Below are 22,726 nucleotides of genomic sequence, written 5' to 3' on the forward strand. Positions count from 1 at the left end.
ACAAGAAATAAATATTCTTAGTTGAAACCACTCACAAGTTTGAGGCCACCTAAAAAGTCTACCTAGAGTCAGAAGAGGGCCAAAGGCAAAGGACTTGGGAAACACTGGCCTTCAAGAGGGTTTATGAAAACTGGGAAGCTTTTGACCGATTCAGAGGGGAAATGTCCTCACATACAAGCAGCAAGCTGGAAGTTGCTTGTGTCACTGAAAGTGACATGAAATTCAGCAAGGTTCAATCATCTGGCTGAACCCCCATGATGGGAATCATACATAAATGTCATCATTAGGAGGAATATTGTTTCCTATTCATGTTTCCACATGGAGGGACATCAATTAGTGTCTTTTTTTTCCTGTCGCTTAGACACTCCACTTGAGGATGGAGGGTGACATTTTATTGGTGGTTATGGAAGAAAAACTGGGCATTGCATAGCTTTCTTGTCTTTGGGAACTGCTTTCCCCAAAAAAACCCCACAAAGTCTTATCTCTTTTGGGCCATGATGTAATCTTAGCAGCAAAGGCCCTGTCCGAGAGCTGCCTGTGATGGGGTCTGTGTAATTCTGGGGTTTAGTGTAAGGAAATTCTGTGTAGCTGCGTACCTAACATTTCTGCACCAGCCTTATCAGTATTAAATCTAGCATTTCCTCCCTTCATTTACCTGATTTCCTCTGACTTCCAGTGGATTCTCACCTTAGATTGGAAAGAAGGGTGGTACTATTTGGGACCCCTCCAACTTCAACAATCATAAAACACCCCTTCTTATTAAGAAGCAGCAAAGACCTTTAAAAAATATAGACAAATAATGAAAATGAACAACAGCTCATTTATGTCTTTGGTGGAAAGTAAAAACAAGGGGCACCTACATACAGTCTGGGGAGCCGTGTCTGGTGGTGACAGAAGCTGAAGCTCCCTCCTTCTAACCTTCAAAGTTGGTGCTCCTCAGTGGAAGCTTGTGCACTATATGAGAGCTAGGGCTTGAAGGAGCGGGCTGGCAAGAGTCCTCCCAATTTAAAAATTAATAACTTATTTAGCACTTTTTAGATGTTCTAAGAGTTGGTTCTAGGGGTTTTCCATATGTTCATTTATACAGTCTTCATGAAACATCTCCTCTTACAGATGAGGAAACGGAGGCCAGGGGAGATGAAGGACTCAGCCCGAGTCACAGGGTCCAAGGAGCAGCACGAGCGGGTCCCAGCCTTAGTCCATCAGTCCCTTGTGTTTCTGCTGTTAACCACATCTCCTCATACACTGACTTCCTCTACGTCACCGTTTCCTTGGGGCAGGACACCATAGCAACACCTCTCCTAAATAAATGCTGTGAAACGTGAACTTGAGCTGTCAAATAGCCGCTGTTTTAGACTCTCAGTCACGTGGTGCTGTAAAATGTGTGGCACTAAGAGGGGCACAGGGCGTCTTGATCATGAGAGAGGCAAAGAGGAGCGTCCCCTCTGTGCCAAGTGCTGGGCCAGGGTCTTTATGTGTTAGTGTGGTTTTCCCATGGATGATACAGACTCATCCAGTTGTAGGAGACAGACTTGAGCACGAGAAGAAGGGTCTCTTTCTTTAGCTTCAGGTACCTCCAGGACTTAAGAAGTCATGGAAGAGAATGGCTGTGTCACAGCATGCTCTTGAGCTCTGACTTGGCCATGCTAGATTGGAGTTGAGCTTTGGGAGAATGGCCAACAGTGTGTGTCCGCAGAAGCAGCTGGTGACATGGGAGCTGATGTAAGAGGTAGGATAGGAAGATAAAGCTTCCTTAGCAGCATACACCTCCAGAAGAGAGGGACCTCTTGGCCTCACTGAGGTTATATTTGTGCCCATGGCACATGCCTGCTGACCACAGCAGCTGCCTTGAGCTGGGACCCTCCCCTACCCATCGGTCTGGTGGTCAGAGGCATGTGGCAACACAGTGGGATGCTTTGGTAGTGAATTTGCCAAGGAGGCCAGATGGAACTCACCCGGAAACTGTGACAGCTGCAGCCACACTGAAATTATCCAGCCCTCTGTAAGACCGAACAGTTCTTCTCTTTGCAAAACCAGAGCTAAATATTTTGACTGGGAGAGGCCCACAGAGGAATGGGGACCTGGAAGAAACTTAAAATGACAAGGCAAAAGTTGAAACTAGACAGGCTAATTTAATTTACATATTCAAATACAGTAAAACCTTGGTTTGCGGACCACAGTTCATCTCAGAAACATGCTTGTAATCCAAAGCACTCATATGTCAAAGCTAATTTCAAGAACCACAGGCTCAGTTGTGATCATGACATTCAGTGTCACGTACTACTCGGATTGCAAGGCATCGCTCTTTTATCAAGTTAAAATATATTAGAAATGTTTGCTCGCCTTGTGGAACCCTTACAGAAGAAGTTACTCACAGTCCAAGGTTTTATTGTAGTTGGTTTGAAGTTATTTTGTACCCCAAATGGATGAAGAAGGAAGTGAACTCCTATGATTGCGTTTAATCCTCGTAATATTTATTGGGGCACAAATATGTGGATGAAGAAATCGAAGCTGAAAAAGATTAAATGATTTGCCCAAGGTCACATAGGAGGCAGGAATAAATAAACACCTCTTCTAAATAAACTAAAAAAAAACTGTGTTTTTATAACAAGATTTGGCATTTCAAGACCAAAGCATGCACGTGCTAGTTCAGAGTACAGGGGCCCATTTTGCCAGCATGAGGCATCCTCCCCTCTGGCTTATCTGATAACCAGAAGGAGCATGTAGGTTGGCAAGGAGAGCCTATTCCTACTGTGTTTTGTAACAGGCAGTATTAGGACAGAGAAGAATGACCTTTAAAACGAGGAATGGGATGGGCCCAATGCCTAGGAGCCATTCCTTTATCCTTATCCCTATTTTAGATGCTTAGCCAAAGTTTAGTTAGGCTATCACAATAAAGGATCACATGCATAAAGGCAGTAGCTTGCAGACACACAGGCTAAGTGTGTTCAGAGAGTATCTCCAAGTTGTTCCAGGGGCCACCAAAAGCAATGGAATTATACTAGGCATAGTTTCTGAACTTGAGATTGTGACAGTTCTATAGTCAGTAACTCTTTTTAAATTTATTTTTGAGGGAGAGACTGAGAGAGTGCACAAAGGCAATGTAAGCGCAGAGAGAGAAGGAGACAGAGAATCCCGAGAAGGTTCTGCACTGCCAGTACAGAGCCCACGGTGGGGCTTGAACTCATGAACCCTGAGATCATGATCAGAGCTGAAATCAAGAGTTGGATGTTTAACCAACTGAGCCACCCAGGTGCCCCTAACCACTCACCAACTCAAATGCCTACAGGAGTCAGGCATGTAAGTGAATGAGTGAAGCTAGTTGACAGTAGGCAGATTCTGTGGCTGTGCTGAACTAGAGCGCTCAAGGGCCTTTTAAAGGGGTCAGTCACAGGGTACCTGGGGTGGCTCAGTCAGTTGAGTGTCTCACTCTTGATTTTGGCACAGGTTGTGATCCCAGGGTGGTGGAATTGAGCCCCGCATAGGGCCTGCTTAAGAATCTCTTTCTCTCTCCCTCTGCCCCTCCCCTACTCACATGTACACATGCTCACTGTCTCTCAAAAATAGATAGATAGATAGATAGATAGATAGATAGATAGATAGATAAATAGATAGATAGATAGATAGATAGATAGATAGATAGATAGATAGATAGATAAAGGGCTCAATCACTACTCAGTATCTATGGCCACTGTTTACTGATTTTTTAAAGGAAACCAGAAATATGTATTTTCACATGAAATCTTCTTATTCAAAAATGTTGGTTAGACATTAACTTAAAAAAAAAAAAGACAAAAAACACCTCCAGGAACCAGTATTGTGCCAATTAAGCCAAACATGTGTGGCTGGTTCCAGTCTCTTTGTTGCAATCACCACCTTGCACAGAGATATAGCATGTCACCCATGGCACGGTGCTACCTAAGCTGATGGTGGAGGCATGTCGCTGGAGATGTCAGCCCTTCGTAGGTCATCCCTGGAAACGTGAGGCCTCCAGGAAGCTTCCTCTCCAACAGGGATGCCAGCTGTGTACTTGGAGGGGACTGTTCAGCTCAACCAGGTCCTTGTTCCTGGGGAATTGGAACAGAAGATACAAAATGCACTAAGTCATAATAATAGGAGAAGAAGCAGAGCCCAAGACTTGCTAAGAAGCTTTAATGGAGGCTCCTGGGTGGCTCATTTGGTTAAGTGTCTGACTCTTGATTTCAGCTCAGAATCATGATCTCATGAGTTCCAGCCCCATGCTGGGCTCTGTGCTGACAGTGCAGAGCCTGCTTGGGATTCTCTCTCTCCCTCTGTCCCCCTAACTTTGCTGGTGCACTCTTTCCCAAAATAAATACATAAACTTAAAAAAAAAGAAAGAAAGAAACCTTAATGGCAGAGCATCAGACTGAATGGCTGCTGCCGGCAAGTCTGGTCACATGACATCTGCTTGTGCAATGGCTCGCTGGAGCTGGAGTTTTCTGAATGAACGTCAGGGTTTTCTTACTGTCCCATTTTATCTTCACAGTAAAACCCACTGACTAAAGTAAACCTAAGTTTGTCTGGGAATCCTGTTATTTCAGAGATGCTGGTCAAGGCAGGGATCTAGTCTGCTATAGGCATTTGTTTATAATAGACCTCACCTTCCTTATACTGGTCAACTTGGCCACCGTGTGACTCTGCACCTCCTGCTGACTGGATAATAGGGGACACCTAGGCCAAGTTGAGCCAGACATTTTCCCTACCTTATGAGTTTGAAATCATGTAAATTCACCTGCAATGAATAATGCTTAGAGAGATGGTGTGTGCTCAGAACTGAGGCTCTTCCTGTGAGATGGCCATTTCCAGAAAAAACCGGTAACATTATTTGGAAGACTTAACTAGAAGTGACTTCTGCTTCTATGTCTAGCCATATCACTCACCAATCTCCCCCATACTCCTTGCCTTCCAGGCATTTTGGTTTTCTCTTTGAGGCAGTGATCAGTATTGCTTCAGGGCCTTTGAATGTGCTATTCTTGCTTTTATACAACTTTTCAGATCTCAGCTCAAATTTCACTTCTTCAGGGAGATGTCTTCTTATGCTTTTAATTAGTTCAGAGCCCTGCCATTCTTTCCTACCCAGTCATTGTACACTCTTGTGGCACTACACATTTTCTGTTCCTTCATGACAATTCACTAGGGCCCTTCATTATGACTTTTCTTCCTGCAGCCTTGCCTTGTCACAAAAGTGCTTGAAAGCCCTGCTCTGGGGTCACATTTATTGAGTTCATTTCCTGGCTCTCCTGTTTAGTAAGTATGTGAATTTGAGCACATCTCAGTTCGATCACCTATGACATGAGGGTAGTAATAGTGAGCAGAAGCCCTCTTCCATTCCCACTTAATGCAGCTGTTGAGTTTGAGTGTCTTCTCAACTTCTTGTGTGCCCTCAATTTATACTTGCAAAAGACTTATGCTTTTTGCAAATAGCAATTAAATCCCAACCTCCACCCCCCAGAATTTCTTTCTTTTATTTAGGTAACAGAAAGGAGAGGCAGAGCTCAGTGTCTCAAGAAAATGATGGTCCATCAGAAGGAGAAGCAGAGTCTTTCCTTGATTTTTGTATTTCAGAACTATTGGCATTCAGAGGGAATCTGAGAGTGTGTGTGTGTGAACAGGCTATCCCAGATATTTTGGGGAGAAGACAAATAAGGAAAGATATACAAGTAGTTCTCCTGAGTTTCTTGTAGTTCTGTGTGGCACAGGTTTAAAGAATGACCCCTAATGCTTAGGAAGTTAGCCAGGAGAAAGCCTGTGGCCTAGGATGGAGATGACATATCCCAAAGGCAGTGAATCAGTGCTTGGAGACCAGGAGAGACCTAAGCAGAGAGAGAGTTTAACAGAGGCCTGTGAGGTTAACAGCCCAGACCTGATGTCCTCACCCCAGCAATGCCAGACAACCCATAAAACTGCCCCAAAGTAGAGGTAACCCCTTTCAAAGGAGAGGGACCCCTTAGTGCTTAAGATTAAACCTCCAGTAATATGGAGACTGGAAATAGAAATAAAGAAATTAAAACAAACGTATTTCCCACACATAGGTGCTTAGAGACTAACATTCTTAAATATTTTCTAAAGAAAATATACAGTGAGGTGGTTTTGGCATTACTTGATGAGGAACATGTGCTTTTCACTGTAGTTCACAATAGCAGCCTCACAGGTAACCAGACTATAGAACAACTTGAGCTCAGGCACTCCTCCCTTGATGACCTCGTCAGCAATGGCGAGGGTGATGGGTGAGACTGTACCTTATTAACAGTAATGACAAGTCTGGCAAAGAAAGCCACTTGGGACCACTTTCCCAGAGAGTGACTGGGTTTGTGGCAGGCACTTAAGGATTTATGAACTCCTTCTAGGTAGGGTAGCCTTGGACCATGAAGTTTTGAGGAGAGAGGCAGGACATTTAAGTAGATTAAGTTGCATAATATAGAGTCCCATTGGGTGCTCTGATTAATTTCCATAGAATTTGTTTCGCATTTTTAGGAGAGCCTTGTTAGAGATTTGGCCCTGCATATGAGGGTTGGGCAACTTTGGGACAATGTTGGGTGCCCGTAAGGTGTAGGTTTCAAAACATGGGGTTGGTACAGAGGGTAGAGATTTTAATTTAATCTTTACTGCATTCACTGATTGAGGATGGTGAGATGTCTGGTCTTCTGTGTGAGGCCAGAAGACAGCTGAATCTTTTATGTCACATTTTAAGAGGAACACATAAAATAGGAAGCAATCAAGAAAGTTAAACCATGTTCTAAGAGAGATAGTTAAGGGATTGGCAGTATTTGCCCATAAGAAAGGCTTTAGGTGACATGATTGCCAGCTTTAAATATTCACAAGCCTGTCATTTGGAAGAGGGATTACACTTATTCAGTAAGGCCCCAGGCCAGATCTATGATCAGCAGCTAGGAATTGTAGAAAGGCAACTTTTAATTCATTACACAAAGCAGACAACTCGAATGAAGATGGCTGAGGGTTCAATGGGCTGAGTTCATGATCAAACAATTAATTCAAGTCTAGGTTGGCAGGAATATTATAGAGATGAAGAGGTGACATGTAGCAGTGTAGCAGTTAAGATATGGAGCTGGGTTCCGATGTCAGCACTTAGCAAAAATATAGATCGTGTAGCAAATTGCTTCATTTTACTGCTTCATGTTAATGATTTTTAAAATGGACATAATACTGTCTACTGTGCAACTGTAGGCAAGAATGAACTTAAATAATTAACTTTAGTCCTTAGTTATCAAGAGAGGGTGTGTGTGTGTGTGTGTGTGTGTGTGTGTGTGTGTGTAACCTAAAGTTCTGATTCCCGTGGTTTTGATAGAACCTGAGAGATTGAGTGATTTTTCTGCATTCTTTAGGTTCTCCCCAGTATTTTGAAATGAACTTAAAAGCCTTTGAGAGTCCCTCAGTTTCTTACAAAAAATTGTTTTGATGTGGTTTTCTCCAACCGAAAATTCAGTTTATAACAGGTGGAAGATATTTGACACTCATTCTGCTGGCACCCAAGACTGCAAAATGCCCCTCACTTCGCTTGTGCAGAATGAGGTATGAGGAAATTTTGCCAAGGAGTTGAAAGAGACAAAGAAGGATGAGCAATCGAAATCTGTTCCCTTGGTTAAAAGCATGATTTGATTGTGTTTACATATCAGACTTGTGTTTGGGGACCTCTGAGCCTCTGTACACATTTATCAAATTGCAAACAGCATCACTTATGCACAGCTGGTGATGAAGCACTACCACACAGTTGAATAGCTCTCCCAGTAGAAGATGATTATTTCCCAAGATAAAACCTGGCTACCTGATGCCAAAACAATCCATCAATTCAATGACCAAAAAAAAAAAAAAAAAAAAAAAAAAATCTGACAAACTACGCTTTTGCTGTAGTGTAGGGTGAACAATTAATTGGTTGACTGGCTGGGTTTTGGCTGCAAACACAGCCAAAGTAAACCTAAAACCACATGAGATGTTCATGGGAATTTTCATTATAATGTCATTGTTTCTGTTAAACTTCCTCTGTGGTTTCCAATTTGCTCCCAAGTTAACTGTGGGGGTCGGAGTTAAGTGGTCACATCATCATTAAGGATAATGTGTTTCTTTGCCAATAGGAATTGGGTTCTCATTTCCAATTGATGGCACTGTATAGCCTTCAGTGATAACTTCTGTGGGGGGAGGTTTGGTTTATAGGGGGAGAAACTCTATCCTGATACCAATCCACTGCAAAGGAGACATCTCAAAATCTAAGAGCAACTACTGTTTGAGTTTGTTTTTCTATCCACAAATAGAGCACAATAATCCTGAGCTTTGAAGTCAGAAAGAACTTATTCATTTGTTCATTTATTCACCACATTTTCACTGAGCTCCTTTTCAGTTAGGCTCTAGGATTTCAACAATAGACTGACAAGCTACTTGCTCCCATAGACATTACCATCTAGTGAGACAGTGGAGGTGGAAGGGCCAAACATACAAATATGCTTAAAATCTTGGCCTTTGTATTTTCTACTTTTGTGATTTATGGTAAGTTATTAACTTACTCTAGAGCACCTCATACATAGCCTAGAGTTCAGCAAATGATAGTTTCCTTGCCTTCTCTACTCCCTACCCACCTAGGGAGAATAGAATAAACTACTCCTGGTGTTGGTTGATGCCTTTATTGGGGCCATAAAAATGAAGAGCCTCATGATCCTCATGAACTGGAGGCAGATTCAGGATGAATTGGTGTATTGTCTCACACCCCTGTGAGGATCTTTTAAATCCCAGAGCTAATCAACCTCCTTTTTCTTTCTATTTGGCCTTGCCCGAGAGATTTCTTCCAGATGAGCTACTTTCAACCCATAAACATTTTTACAAAGCCAATGGTAAATAGCTTGCTTGACTGCAGTTTATTCTACCTTTTCCTGAGTTTTCACCAATTAAATGTTTTTTCCCCTTATTATTTTCATTACTTTTTTTTTCTTTCCTCTTCTTTTTTTGGTGGTGGGGGTGGTTATGTTTAAATGAAGTTGCTTTTACAACACCAAAGACTCAATCGTCCATTTCCTACATAAAAGGTAGCTACTTTTTTGCATGGACCTCAAGCATATTGTAGCATAGAGGTGGAATTTAAGGAAAGGTATTAAGCAGGCTGTGTTGTAGCTTATTGGCAAGTAATAAATTGTATCATGTATCTTGAATGTATCATAGATAAGCTGCTATATGACGATTGCCACTTCAGATAGCTGTGAAATTAGGTGATTAACTAGTTGTTACTCAACCTTCTAATTTCTGTATAAGTCTAATTACATGAAATAGAAGTTGGGGTTCTGATTTTTTACTTTGCTTATCCATTTGGAGTGTCATTGTAACTACTGTATTGTAAATGATGGAAAATAATTGCATATGTTAAAAAAATAGTGTTATAGTCTAAAAAAAAAATAAAAAATAAAGAAAAAAAAGAACCTTTAAAAAAAAGATGTTTTTAAAAACCTGTGAGAAGCAATGGTCTTTAAAATCATTGTCAAGGAGGTAGAGCTTATTTTTGGGGTGCTCTTAGGATGACTATGTGGTTGCCTTGTTAAAGATTGGGACACAGAAAAAAATGGTGAATTTATTGATAGGGAAATAAATATCATTCTTTTTCTTTCTCCTCTCCTCCTCCTTCTCCTCCTCCTTCTTCTTCTTCAATTCCAATATAGTTAACATACAGTATTATATTAGTTTCAAGTGTATAATGTAGTGATTTACCAGTTCTGTACATAAGTCAGTGCTCATTATGCTAAGTGTACTTTTTAATCCCTATCAATGTTTTTTTATCCCTATCATTCTTAATTAATAATTATAATTTTATGTGCAAACACAATTTAAAATGGATAAAAATGTAGCCTATAATGCTGTTTCTCAGATAAAATATCTAGAGTTCCAAAAAATTAAATTGAAACAAATATTGGTACTGTATACAGCCAATTGGGAAACTGAGGAAATGAACATGATATGATATGAATTAAATATTCCCTTCACCCTCCCCCACTTCCTTTCCTATGCTCCAGGTACTTATAATCTATATTTTATCCATAGTATAGATTTCATGTGAGGTACACAAAATCTTTTTCCCTTGAAAACTGAATAAATCTATATTACGTGGCAGAAAAATTTTTTTAAATATTAACAAGGCTCCCACTCTCCCCAGAAGATGCTTGTACTGCTCTGGTAGTTATCAATCGAGTTCTTTAGTTGTGCTAATTGGAAAAGTGCCAACAGGAAATCTGGAAAAGCCTGAAAGAGATGAGAGGAATTTTCACTGGAAAAATGCAGAGAGTTATTGGCAGGAGGGGAAAGAAGAAGTCCAGAAAGGATGAAGGAGCTAGAAGACAGAGAGCCTCTTGAGAGAGATCGTGAGAGCTTGGAGGTGGGCTGGAAAAAACCTGCTGGAGGAAGCTGCCATGTAGGAGATACGGAGAGAAAATGGTGAAGGAAAGAAAGAGGCTTTTAGGAGGCTTGGCTCTGCATTATAAAAGTAGTTTACTCCTGGCCTTCTAGAAGAGTATAGAAAAGACGTAAATTACGTTCCAGTTATTGTGACTGCTGGGTAGATTTTTTTCTTTTTTTTCCTGCATGTGATACTAGGGAGAATCGGGGCCTCAGCATGACTTCCTAAAGTTTAACTTTGAATAAAACATTTAAGCCATTCTGGCATCTTTGTGCCTGAAATCTCCTTGTTTCTCCAGGCATCTTTTAAGACTTTTCTGTAGTGTTGGGAGGAAATAGCTGAAAATCTAAGGGCTTTGAAGTTAGACAATTCTGAGTTTAAATTCTAACTGCTCACTTGCTAGCTTCTAGGGCAAGTCATGTCACTTCTATAAGCTCCAGTTTCCTTGTCTATCATGTGGTTAAGACAGCCTAGGACTGTGATCACTGAAATAAAGGGACATATAGCAAAGATCTTGAAAGGATTGGCCTTCATTAGTCTGAGTCCCTTTAGGAAACAGATGGTCTGTTCAAATTAGGAAAATTTGAGGACAGTGTCATAGAAATATATATTTTTAAGTGTGTATGTGAGGTGTAAGAAAGCCACAAAAGATAGTACGATACCTCCTGGGCTACCACCTTCATGCCTGAAATGGTGTTTCCTGGGACCTGGAGACAGGGAAGGCTGCGTAGAGGGAGCTAACATAGACGTATTGAGACCCGCAGAGGCTTGTGGCCAGCCCTTAGCAACCATGGGGCCAGGGGGACTGGGAAATGAATAAGGAGGCTTCCCTCCCTCCTTCCTTTTCTCTCTCCACTTTCCCCAGAGTCCTCTACTGGCCAAACCCAACTTGAAGCCATTTGGTCAGAGAGTCCACTAAGGTCACAGGAAGTAGGCTGTGGAGAAGGGTGGGGAGTGGATCTGGGAGTTTAGTGAACATATCCACCATGCTCAGTAAGTGTTATTTTCCCTCTCCTTTTTTCCTTCCCCATAGCATGGACAGGAGAGTAACTTTCCCATGAAACAATGAGCATACTATAGAGGTGCTACTTACTCTGAAAGACTATGTCTTAGAAGCGCGGTCTATAGATTGTGACCCATCACAGACATAGGTCTGGATTTGGAAATGAACACATATCAATCTTTGTTTAAAGGACAGCAGGAAAAGCACGGCTGGTCTCGTGGCTGACTCTCCATGACAGTGAGTGAAGGAGAGAACTTGCTATGTTGGTCAGAAATAAACAGGAGCTCTTATTTCAACAGTGGCTTTTCAAGCTTGCCTCTTGGCATGAAACTGACTCTGGCAGAGGGTGTCATATAAATAAAGCACATGCCCAAGCCTGTAGGCAACTTGCTGTTTGTTGAATACATTTTCACCTTGAGCCCATCACCTACAGCTAATTGATAAAGATGACGGCAGGGCATCTTTTCAGAGAATGTACTATAGACCACTTGGATCTTGTCAAAATTTGTAAATGAGTTCAAGACCAGCTTTGGAAAAGAATGGTGCAGATCTCTGATTCACTCCACTTGTAAAGCTTCTGACCTTTGGATAAATACCTCCTGTCCTTAAAAAATAATAAATAACAGTTCTTTTCCTTTGCCTTTCATAGCGGGCTGAATGGTGACCCTCCCAAAAGAAATATTCATACCCTAATTCCCAGAACCTGTGAATGTTACCTTATTTGGAAAAGGGGTCTTTATAGATGTGATTGAGTTAAGGAATTTGAGATGAGGAGATTAGCCCGGATTCTCTGGGTGGATCCTAAACCGAATGCCAAGTGTCCTTATAAGAGATCTACAGAGGACAGACACAGTGAGAAGTCTATATGAAGATGGAGGCAGAGATTGGTGCAATGGGGCCATAAGCCAGGGAAGCCGGCAGCCATGGGAAGCTGGAAGAGGCATGGAACAGATTTCCCCCGAGAGCCTTTGTAGGGAGTGCATTGCTGGTTGTAGACTTCTGCCCCCCATAACTGTGGGAGAATAAATCTCCACTGTTGCAACGGCAACAAGGTTGTGGTATTTGTGATGGCAAATCCAGAAATTCACACATCTCCTCTGAAACCATCTATGCTGACACCTTGACTACTAAGCAGATTGAGTCCTAGCTGCCCAGAGAATGACAGAAATAGTGCAAAGAGAAAACATCTTAGAATGTACTTTTGTGGAGTTTATGAAGAGTCATCCCAAATCCTGGGCAATTGTGCTCTCTGATTTGTACCTTAAGCACTTGTAGTAAAACATCATTAAGTCGAAAGAGAGGCAGAAGGGGAAGAGCACTGAAAGAAGGAATCATGTGTCCTATGTTCTGGATTTGGCTTTACTCTCCACTGGCTCTTTGACCTTGGAAAAATCATCCCAGTGCTGTAAGCCCACAGTTTTTAATCCCTGAAATATTTGTCCCACATACTTTACAGGGTTGGCAAGAAAATTAAATTACACAAGATGCTTTGAAATAGTAAAGTGCTATCCATTAAACTGGAAAATGTTATATTATACATTTCATTATTCATAATATAAAAATAATATGTAATTAAATTCGATCCCACCCACCCAGAATTTGCATTGAGTTAGAAAGGGATACAGAAGAGTCAGGGAATCAGGGTTTTAGTTCTGGCTATGTCATGAAATAACCTTGGACCAAGTATTGAAACTTTTAGGGACACAGTTTTCATAATTTTCAATGAAAGAGTTGGATTCGATTATCTCTACTGTTGCTCACATATCTCCAATTCTACAGAATTTTAAGAAAATTGTGATTATCAGGATGGTTCTCTCCCTTGGTGGGCCTGTGCCTTCTCATGAATTAAATATTCACAGAGTTCTGTCAATCCTGGACTTGCCCACTGGCTTCAGATTTATATAAGCCAAGTATTGGGTGTCACACAGCCTATCAGTTGAGATTCTCTGAATATGGAAGAAAGACAAAATGTACCCACACACATACATCAAAAAAAAAAAAAAAGGAAATAAAAGAAGAAGAAAACAAGTAAAGGAGAATTTATTGGCTCACTTAATTGAAAAGTCTGTAAGTAGAGGTAGTTTTAGCTACAACTAGGTTTATGGCTCAAATAATGTCATCCAGATTTGCTTTCCTTCTGGCTCTCTGTTCTGCTTTGTACAGGGTTGGCCCCCCGTGGGTGCCTTCACGTGGTGCAGTTGTGCTCCTGTATCATCTCTTAATTGCAGGTATCAGGGGACAGTAAGAAGTCTTTCCTCAGGATTCATACCAGTAGCCTCACTGCATCTCATTGGCTCTGATTGAAATGTTCATCTCTGAACCAAAGGCCGTGGCCAGAAGGTTTTCAGTGTGCTAACCGGCGTAGGTTTGGGTCATGTGATTCATTACCAAGCCAGAGATATTGCCCTGGTAGGCTGGGCCAGTTGGTTACAAAAAAGTCAATGAATTTCTGAGATGGCTCTTAAACTGTTGGTGGCATTCAATTAGAATAGGTGAGGGTGTTCACACCACAAATTAGAGCTTTATTTGTGTGTTTATTTTGGAGCCCTGGTTTATCGGCACACCACTAAGTACAGCCGTATTTAGCGTATCCCTCAAGAAAGGATAACGTTATCAAAATTAAGAGGAAAACAACACAAAACAAAACAAAACACCAACCATCCACTAAATCTGGAAGTTCAAACTCAAAATCTCCTTCTAATTTTGAACTTCCTCTTGTTCCTCAATCTGCTTTATCTCATGGATTTTCTGTCTTGATTGATAAGCATCACTCCACTCAGACATTCAAGTCTAATATAAAACATTTAATCTTAGAATTATTTCCTTTCTCTCATAACACAGTTTTGCCTCCTTACTATTTTTCAAACCCATCTTTTCCTCTGTTGTCACAGCCCAGGACATTGACTTAAAGTTGTTTGATCCCTCCTTGGGTTGTTTCAGGATTCTCCCTCTTTGTCTGCCCACCTTCAGTCTTAATCTTTCTCAAATCTGTACAGTATATCACCACCAGGGTGATCCATCTAAACTACATCCGCCCAGATCATTACTTCTTCCTAAATCACTTCCTGTTGCATAATGGGTAAGGTCTGTGGTTGTTTCAAAACAAAATGTTCACAAATTCTTCAATATATCTTTCTCTAGGAGGTGGAGCTTAATGCCCTCTGCTTGGGTATGAGCTCAATGAAAAGAATGTAACAGGAGTGATGATGCGTGACACCCATGACTAGGTTACAAGAGGTATTATGGCTTCATCCTTGCTTTCTTTCTTGGATCACCCACCCTGCGTGGGAAGGCAGTGCCCTTCTCTGAGAACACGCACATGAGAACACGCAAGCAGTGCTGTGGAGGCGTCCACATAGCGAACCGCTGAAGCCGCCTGCTAACAACCATCTTGGAAGCAGATTCTCCAGCCCCAGTGAAGAATTTAAATGACTACAGTCCAGGCTGATGTGTTCACTGCAACCCACATGAGAGATCTGAAACCAGAACAACCTAAGTCACTCCCAAATTACAAATCCACTGAAACCGTGAGAAAGCAATTGTTAGTTATTTTAACCCGCTAGACCTTAGTGCAGTGATAGATAACCTGGTCTCAGCCTAACACTTTTCCCCTCCTATGATTGAATTTTCCCCTTTAAAAAAGCACGTGGGTCTGTCTTCTTCATTATGACCTGAGCTTCCAGGGGGCAGGTGCTGTAACTCCTCAGTATACTGCTCTTTCCCTATGTAGTGGATTGTATCTAACAAATATGGCCGAAACAATATCTCCTATTTCAAGTACTCTTCTAGAAACCCTGCTACTTACACAGACTCTAGGTATCCTCCCTTTGAACCTGGGTGGAACTTTGTGACTGTCCCAAATAATAGAGTAGAGCTGAAGGAATGCTATGTTATTTCCAAGGGTAAATCACAAAAATGCCCTTCACTTCTGCTGTTCTCTCTTCAGACCCTTGCTCTTGGGGTCCAGCCACTGGGCTGTGAAGGACCTCGAGCAGTCTGTAGAAGGGCCCACCTGGAGAGGAAGGAAGGGCCCCAGCCCACCGCTGGAACTGGGCTCCTAACCACAGCTGGTGCGAACTAGCCATGTGAATGAACCATCTTGGAAATGGATCTTCCAGCCCTCAGTGTGTCTCCCAAACCAGTTTCACATAGATCAGAGATGGGCCGTCCCTGCTGAGCCTGCTGAGCCGTGCTCAGATTGCAGATTTGTGAAGACTAGAATGATTGCTTTAAGCCATTAAGTTTTGGGGCAATCTGTAATGTGGCAACATATAATGGGATATCTAGCACAGTATCTTTGATGCCATAGGCATTTGACGGGTATTTGTAAACTGGCTGATGAGACTGATTTCCCCGTAGAGCTTCTTTCTGGGCACATTAATACACTTCTTTAAGTGTATTAAAGTTCAAAATGTATTAAAGTGTATTAAAGTTCAAAACTTGAACTCACTGGTCTCAAGACTTGGATTCAAGCTGCTCCTTCTGCCATGAATTACCTCCCTATTTTCCTTACACATTTACCTGCTCAATCTTATGCTCTGAAAAAAAATGCAGTGAACCTTCCTTCCCTTCCTCCCTTCTGTTCTTTCAGTAAATATGCTGTGAACTTCTACTATAAGCCCAAGATAACACAGAAAAATCCCCAATCTTCTTGGTGCTTGACATTCCAGTGGGCATCCAGTCAATAAATAAATACATAGTTTAAAAATGACAGACCTGATGAGCGCCTTAAAGGAACTAAACAGTAAGAAGTAAGAAAGACTAACAGTGTGGGTGTGAGGGGCCAGAATGGGCTCCTATTTTAGAGGCATGTTTAGGGAAAATCTCTCTGAGGAGGTGATATTTGAGATTTGGACAATAAGAAGGAACAAGTCAGGAGGGAAAGACAATGGCATTTGGGACACAGAAAACAGCAAATACAAAGCCATGAGGTAGGATAGAAATATTTTGTCAGAGAAAATAAGGGAGATATTTATGGCTGCAGAATAATGAGTAGAAAGAAATGACCAGGTGAAGTGGGAAAGAGATGCAGGGCTCGGGAATTTGGGGGCTGAACTAATGTGAATTGATCCAGGTCCCATCTCTGTGTGATATGTATGACTTGGATAAGTCCATTCAACTCTGTGGCCTCGACTTTTTCAAATGTGGGTAACATCAATATTACAGATTTGTTGGGTTAATTAAATGGAACATTGGAAGACACACTTTAGGATAGATAAGGAGAAAATCTAACTTTAGATTTCAGGGCAGTGATTTTATTTATTTATTTTATTTTTGCATTTCAATATAAGTTTTTATTTATTTTTATTTTTTAAATCAGTTGCTTAATTTTTAAATTTACATCCAAGTTAGTTAACATACAGTGCAACAATGATTTCAGGCGTAGATTCCTTAATTACCCCTCACCCATGTAGCCCATCTTCCCTCCCACACCCCTCCAGCAACCCTCTGTTTGTTCTCTAGATTTAAGAGTCTCTAATGTTTTGTCCTTCACCCTGTTTTTATATTATTTTTGCTTCCCTTCCCTGACGTTTGTCTATTTAGTATCTTATGTTCCTCTTATGAGTGAAGTCATATATTTGTCTTTCTCTGACTAATTTCACTTAGCATAACCGCCTCTAGGTCCATTCACATAGTTGCAAATGGCAAGATTTCATTCTTTTTGATAGAGTAGTGACACTTATAATTAATTATATCTAATATCTATGGAGCACATTCCATGTGCGAGACACATTCCAGGTGTTTTACTCCAACAACCTTGTGATTTAGTTACTTTTGTTATCCTTCTTTACAAGTGTACAAACAGAGGCACAGAGAGGTCCAAAATATACCCAAGCTCATAACTACAACCCTTAACTTTCATGGAATTGTTTTCCCATAGTTAGTGTTCCTTCCTATGGCTCTCAGACAGTAGGGAGCGTGTGTGTCTCACTCACAAATGTCTTCCCATCCCCATCACACTGAAGAAGGTAAATCCATATATGCTAAGAGGGTGAACCTTCAGGCATTGGCTCACATGTCAAAGTTAGTGTCCTGGCCAAGATGGAGAACGGGGCGAGGAAGCACTGGCTTTCTTTGAGCGCGCCCACACACCTGAACTCAGTCCTATGCCAGGCCAGCCCGAGAAGCCAGTCAGCTTCACAATGACATCAGACCCGCATGGTTAATCACCGCTGCTCGGTCCGGAGCACGATGATATTATGGCTAATTTGTTTGAGCTGTTTGGTTTCAGAAGCTCAGCAATGGCACAATAAAACCTTTATTAACAGGGCTGGTCAGGGAACGGCCTATTCCAACTACTGAGGCGGAAAAGAAAGCTCGTTTGTTTAAACCCTTTTGGAAAATATCTATAAAATGTAGTGGCTGCCTGTTCTGCCATGGTAAGGACTTTGCAGTGAATATGATTTGTGTCTTGAAATTCAAAAGCTGATGTTCCTCATATCTTGCAGTGTTTTCAGCCTTTATCCTAAACATGATTATTTTGGGGAGGAGAATGTGGGAGGAGATTGGGCTAAAAGTATTTTGAGACAAGGCCTTGCCTTGAGAAACTCATTCTTTTTTTTTTTTTGAGAAACTCATTTAAAAATAATATCAGAGTATGGACTAATTACCCCTCAGAATTGACTGTTGCTCTTAAAAACAAATAGAGTGATGGAAAAAGGAAAATTAATGAAAGATTCTGGCCAAAGTCCTAAGGTTGCCTTCAAATCTCAGCTTAATTTCTCCTCCTAAAAGACCATAAAACAATTTTCACTTGGAACCGTGCTTGCCATTTTTGGTTTAGTAAAGCGTAACTTTTCACCGGCCGTGAAGAAGTGGGGAGCCACTGAGGAGAGAAGAGTCAGGCATGGACCGCACTGTTCCTTCAGAGAGCGTCTTCAGTGCATTTACCCTGGACGCAAAGTGCACTGGAGAGAAGGGGACAAGATGTGATTTTAGCAGGCACTGACAAGGTCCTTCTGCCAAAAATAGACCCACCTGCTTGCGGATGTCTGGCATTCCTTCGACTGGGGACAATGCCAGAAAGGCCAGCTGTTCCCTCAGATTCTCTTCCCACAGGCTGGCTGAGACCTGAGATTCCAGCCTTGAACTTAAGGCTAAATTTTCCCCCACAGTCTACCCCAAAGCTCGTGCTTCTCGCTCCATCCCCCAGCTCTGAAGTAAAGGTGCGAGCAGGCGCGTACCCTGCGGCACCAACCACAGGGATTTAAGCAGAGAGCAGAAACCAAGGCAGCCGGAGAGGCCTGTCTCTTCCCCACCCTCAGCTATGTCTGGAACTTTGGTCAAGTTCTTAACTGCTTAGGTAGCAGTTTTTTCTTCTATAAAATAAGAGTAAACCAAACTGATTGGACTCTTGGGAGGGCTCAATAAGATGAAGGTGGAGCATTAATGCCCAAACAGCTAGAAACAACCCAACTGTCTGTCAAAGGGAGACCAGTTAAATGGAGCATCCACACCACGCCATAGTCTGTGGCTGTGGACAGGAATGAGGAAGACGTCTGTGTCCTGACACAGAGGGGCTGCCACAAGATATTGTTATGTAAAAAATGCAAAATGCAGGGGCACCTGGGTGGCCCAGTCAGTCAAGCGTCCAACTCTGTTTTCTTCGGCTCAAGTCATGATCTCACAGTTCATGAGTTCGAGCCCTGTGTCGGGCTCTGTGCTGACAGCTCAGAGCCTGGAGCCTGCTTCAGATTCTGTGTCTCCCTCTCTCTCTCTCCTCCTCCCTGCTCACACTGTCTCTGTCTCTCTCTCAAAAATAATCATGAAATAAAAAGGGTGATGGCAGGAACAGAGAATTAAGAGGTATGAAGGGTATTACTTCTTTATAAACCTCATTTTATTTTTTGACTTTGGAATTATGAAAATATTTTACATAATCAAAAACAAAGTTAAATCATAAGTTTAGTATGGGTAACTAAACGTAAAAAATCCTAAAATTTTAAATAAACTGAAAACAAAACCCTAACTTTGTGGCAAGTCTATGGTAAACCATCTTGAGAATTATTTCAAATGACTTAAAAATTTTTTTTAATGTTTATTTATTATTTATTGAGAGAGAGACAGAGTGGGAGCTGAGGAGGAGCAGAGAGAGGGTGACACAGAATCCGAAGCAGGCTCCAGGCTCTGAGCTGTCAGCACAGAGCCCGACGTGGGGCTGGAACCCACGAGCCATGAGATCATGACCTGAGCCAAAGTGGGATGCTTAACCGACTGAGCCACCCAGGTGCCCCGATTTCAAATGACTTTAAAACACATATTTGCATTGTACATCCCTAGGGGGATATATCCTAAGGACAAAAAGAAATATATTTTCGAATTCTTTTGGCTAGTTTCTAGTGGTGATATTTACATTATTATTTTGAATATTGTTACATAAATACAATAAAGCAACCAAGTCATTAAGGTAATATCCTTGGGAGATAAAACTTGAAGAGTGAGAAAAGGATAAATTTAAAATAAAACATTGAAGTAAAAATTCTATGATCATTGGTTTGAATTAGAAATACCACTTTGAGGGGCACCTAGGTGGCTCAGTGGGTTAGGCATTTGACTTCGGCTCCGGGTATGATCCCACGGTTCCTGAGGCTGACCCCACATGGGGCTCGCTCCTGTCGGGGCAGGGCCTGCCTCAGATCCTCTGTCCCCCCTCTCTCTGCCCCGTCCCTGCTCATGCTCTCTCTCTCCCTCTCTCTCGAAAATAAATAAACATAAAACGAGGAATATCAATTTGAATTAGGATTTACTTTTCTCTTTCTAAAAACTATGCATTTCTTAGTTCTGTCCACTGAAAAAGCTTAGACGTGTGGCCAACTCAGTTTAATGATCACTCCACGTACCCAGATTGTATCTGAGTACCATTTCGATCATAAAGGAGCCAAGGCTTCTTGGAGAAATGGCCGATTCTAGATCTGGGGCAAGAATTGTTCGAGATGAGCTTGAGCCCAGTTGCTGTGCCCCAAAGCGAGGTTATACGGGTGAGCCCCCACTGGCCAAGTTTGGGAAGAATATAAAAACAAATGATGACTGTAAGATACTGAAATATCCACAAATTCATATGGAGGTTGGGTGGGCAGGAGCTCAGTATTGTGAAATAAGTAAAAAGAAAGAATCAAGCATTTATCCTGCCTATTTTGGCTTTTCTTTGTTTCAGGTCATCAGTTGTTGAAGGAAATTTCTTCAGTGACGAGTTTTGGCTAATAAATGCAGGAGGAATGATAAGATGAAAAAAAAACCCTCCATTCTTCATGGTAATCATTTTGCAATATATAAATGTATCAAACCAACATGCGGCACACCTTAAACTTCCACAATGTTTTATGTCAATGTATCGCAAGAAAGCTGGGAAGGAAACGTCCATTCTGCTAACTCTGATGAAATAAGGGTCTAGGCAACCCTCGTCACTGCCAAAACCATCAAGTGAAAACTAGAGAAACTTTACAATGGAAGCAGCCCTGAGATGCTCAAAACAAGACAAGCAGCAGGCAGTTTAACCACGACAACCAGACGGGGGAGTCGGACCAGAGTCAATTTCTCTGCGGTAAACATGGACAGTAGCTGCCCAATCGGTGTTGGTGGAGGTGGGGGGTGGGGGACAGTTGCAGACTTGTGGTCCGACTTTAGCATTGAGTAGGACCCACATTTCTCCACCTCCCACTTTTTTTATCCTTTCCATCAGCTAAAAAGTTTGGGGAACCATCCATGGGAGGGCAGGGGCAGGGGTCTGGGCTGAATTCAGAGCCCTCCACCTGTGGCCCGGAATCTCTTCCTGCTTTGCCCTTGTGCCACCGCAGAGAAGTCTTGGTCTTGGAGCCCACAGCCCCTCACCCCTTAGTGACTGTGGAGCCCTGCACAGATTGCTTCCCATCTCTGAGCCTCAGTTCCTCTTCTACGGAATGTGAATGATAAATGCTCCTTGGGAACACTCGGTGAGATACTGTCATTCACGTGATTAACACATGGAACGTGTGGAGAGCTTTTCCCAAAGCCAGCAACAACCTGTGGATCTCTTACTTCCTTCAAAGACCGTAGGAGCTGGGTTTCCAAAGAGGCTTTGTAGGTGCCTTTCTTTCTCAGAGGGACAATTGTGACCAATTAGAGTAGCATGTTGGCTAAGAGCTAAGCCCAGCTCAGAAGTGAAGTAGCAGTTACCAGTTATGCTCTTCCAGATAAATCTTTGCCCCCCACCCCTATGGGCTGTTCTCTTCTCCCAGGGGACCTTACATTTATTTAGTTCAGGTTTTACTTCTGAAAATGCCTCCCTCCTCCCATTGTGACATCATTCTTGGTACCAGGCAAGGGCAGCAAACTTAAGTCCTGTTTGTGAAGCTGTTCCTGTCAAAGTTTTCTTTAGGTGAAATGTTTTCACCAAGTGAATCCACAGAGTGCCAAAAATCATTACCTGCCTCCTCTTAGTTCTTCAGTGATCTACTGCAAGACCAGATTTGCTATATAGTATTTTTAAAAATACATACCTTCAATATCCCAATATTATTTGAGCAGTCAAAGACCCGTGTGATAGCAAAGGAACACATCTGCAGCATTCTACTCTTCAGGGGCCTCTGCTCTCTTGCTCTCTGGAATCCTCACATACTGAATACCCAGAGGTGTTTTTTCCAAGCTGGCTGTCAGATGGGGAACAATGGAGGAAAATGAAAAATTTAAGCCCATTGAAAGACTACTTCAGGATGCTCACTCCCCTTCCACCACACGAACTGCTTTACTTTCCAAAGTACTTCTATGCTCTGCCTTAAAAAAGAAAAAAAAAAAAAAATCCCGGCCTGGACTATACAGCTATTTGCCACTGCTGCCATCTAATGGTGCTTTATGGTAACACAGGACAAGTGAACATGGGGTGATTTTCTGTTTCCTGGGATGCAGGAGACTAGACTTCCCCTAAGAGAAGGAGATGACTGATTATGTGATGTGACTTCAGAGGTGATAGGAAATCTGGTCAGTCCCTCAAACAGCATTGTACCCACTGATTGGTGCATGAAAGATCAGCATTGGGCGTTTATTTCTTAGCCCTGCATTTTGAGCCCATTATCTTTGAGAAGGATAAACTGTGTGTCAATGTGATTCCAACGTATCCACTAGGTGCTCATACCAACTGAAGAGAGTAAGTTTCTTTAATGGCAGACATTAGGGTAGGAACAATACACACCAATTCCTGAGGAAACAACCTCAACAATCCTGGTTGAGATGGTGGGGCATTTATTACTGGCTAATGACCACAGAGGCTGGACTGAATCTGTGGCTGAACAGATGGGTTTAAATAGAATATATTTTACCTGAAAAGGCTTTCAGAGACAATT

The 22,726-nt window shown here is 42.0% G+C and overlaps 1 long non-coding RNA gene across 1 annotated transcript; it reads right to left on the reverse strand.

Moving 5' to 3' along the window:
* Positions 1-3,817: 3,817 nt before the first annotated feature.
* On the reverse strand, positions 3,818-22,174 carry LOC115279445. Its single transcript, XR_003903444.1, has 2 exons — positions 21,887-22,174; positions 3,818-4,067 (listed from the first exon to the last, which is right to left on the reverse strand). It is a non-coding gene; the product is annotated as an uncharacterized LOC115279445 (long non-coding RNA).
* Positions 22,175-22,726: the final 552 nt, after the last annotated feature.

Source organism: Suricata suricatta, chromosome 15, assembly GCF_006229205.1.
Source record: "Suricata suricatta isolate VVHF042 chromosome 15, meerkat_22Aug2017_6uvM2_HiC, whole genome shotgun sequence".
Classification (NCBI taxonomy): domain Eukaryota; kingdom Metazoa; phylum Chordata; class Mammalia; order Carnivora; family Herpestidae; genus Suricata; species Suricata suricatta.